At 35.6% G+C, this 2,297-nt stretch overlaps 1 protein-coding gene across 1 annotated transcript in view; it reads left to right on the forward strand.

Annotated features, from left to right (window-relative positions):
• The window catches only part of LOC106462029 (alpha-(1,3)-fucosyltransferase C-like), a 7,865-nt gene that overhangs the window by 2,259 nt on the left and 3,309 nt on the right, over window positions 1-2,297 (forward strand). The window lies entirely within an intron of this gene.

Consider the following 2,297-nt stretch of genomic DNA (forward strand, 5'->3'; position numbering starts at 1 on the left):
GACATCTAATACATAGGTTCTAAATCTGTGATTCGCGGGTTCTTCCCTTCAGGTAGGTACGTAGAAAGGTTGGATGAATTAATGGAAAGGAAGCTTGTTTGTTTGTTTTTGAATTTCGCGCAAAGCTACACGAGGGCTATCTGCGCTAGCCGTCCCTAATTTAGCAGTGTAATACTAGAGGGAAGACAGCTACTCATCACCACCCACCGCCAACTCTTGGACTACTCTTTTACCAACGAATAGTGGGATTGACCGTCACATTATAACGCCCCCACGGCTGAAAGGGCGAGCATGTTTGGTGTGACGGGGATTCGAACCCGCGACCCTCGGATTGTGAGTCGAGCGCCCTAACCACCTGGCCACGCGGGCCAGGAAAGGAAGCAGTAATGTATATTGTATAGATCCTATTGTGGGCTCTCGAGGTATAGAAAGAAATTTAGGTGGTTGGCGAATGATACTGCTTGAGAAGTAGATTTGTTCAACTAACGTGTACTTACGGTGTAATGTCGAATATATGCTTGCATTATATACTAAATTTATAAGGCATTGAATCTAAAAGCTCAAAAGTTAATTAACAATTGCTAAGAATAACTCAGATTTCAACCGCTTTTTAAGATTTCGAGTAAAATGTTTTAAAGTCCAGTAAATAATTAGCTAGCTCCATGGAATCGGGTTCCGTGCCTACTGTAATAATACTGATTATTGTATTTACATAAAAATGAAGCTATCTAAGTAATAATTTTCATTAGATCTATTAATTGCAAATAAAATTTTCTTTTACTAAAATATTTTTGACACAATTCTCTTGATTATAGAATTATAGAAATTGAACTCATTAAGCCTAATAATGGGGATTTAAATATCACGTTTTACTGCAGGTGGTTTTGCTACGTTACTTATTATTAAACCTATTACAGTATTCAGTAAATATAAATCTGAATCACTCTTCTTACATAGGTCTAATTTTCAGTCCACAATACACTAATTAGGAGAGATGTATAGAAAAATACTTTCAAACTTATTTTAATCACAATTATTAAGCCTAATGAACACCGATATGTGTTTCTCTTCCTAACCATTTTTTTACTATACACGGTATAAACTCTGCTGCGTAAATACTGTATACTAGCTTGTTAATTAATGAACTGCATCTGAAGCATAGGACCCCCCCCCACCCCCAAGAGGGTCAACGGTAAGTTTCCGGACATAAAATGCTAAAATTCGGGGTTATATTTTCCACGGTAAACGGAGCACCGATAGACCACTGTGTAGCTTTACGATAAAAAAGAAACTATCAACACACTAAAGCACAGTGCTGTATTGTTACACACTGAATTTGCTTGAAATGTGTATCAAACCTTATGTGTTGTATTTGTGTAAACGCGTTTGTTTTACCTTTAAGGTTACGGTATATTGATATATGTGGTTAATAGCTTAAAGCCTGCTTTCCTTAACTCTCAATTATTACCATCTTCTTGTTTTACAAAAGTGTTATTTATCGCCAGATTATTTTTTATCGCTTTAATTAAAAGAAACAGCACCAAAATCTTCTTCTATTACGTTTCTGCAACATTATTTTTATCCTGATGCATTAATTTTCTATTCTCAAGTTATTAGAGAAATGGTCTAAAGGTAATGTTCTTCATGGCGACATTTGTATGATGTGTAACAAAACGTATGATATTCTGGCACAGCCGGCTTGAGCTTTAGTGGGGCAATCCCTGGCTTCTTCCTAAAATTACGGGTTAAAACTTCTGGAAAACAAAAAACTAATGAAATTGTTCTAGTATAATTGTCAAATAAATGTTTTAAAGTCACGAATTGAAACTGATTCCTGTCGTGTCTACTATTTAATACCAACTGGACAAATTTCCTAAAAAAAATTCATTGGGAGTTTCCTTGTAAAGTGAGGCCCGGTACAATTTCTTACTATACCACTCCCGTTTAACAGGGCAATCTATAGAGTCTGCAGAAGCCAGTGAGCTAATAGTACCAACAGCGTCTCTATTGGGTAGGAACAATACACTGTTACGTGATAGCTTATTCTGATTAACTATAGAATGCTTGCCTAAACCTAAGGAGTTACGATTATATTAGGTTATCAAGAAATTAATATCGTTTTTTTTGTATGAAAAAACCCGAACAACTTATATATCAAAACGAAAAATTTATTAAATTAAATAGTCACCATTCTTATCGATGATGCTTTTCCATCTTACAGTCGGGCTGTTAATGCCCTGATTAAAGAAATCACTTGGTTTGAAGCAAAAAACATGTCGATGTCCTCTTTAACACCT

This window comes from Limulus polyphemus, unplaced genomic scaffold, assembly GCF_000517525.1.
Source record: "Limulus polyphemus unplaced genomic scaffold, Limulus_polyphemus-2.1.2 Scaffold1078, whole genome shotgun sequence".
NCBI lineage: Eukaryota > Metazoa > Arthropoda > Merostomata > Xiphosura > Limulidae > Limulus > Limulus polyphemus.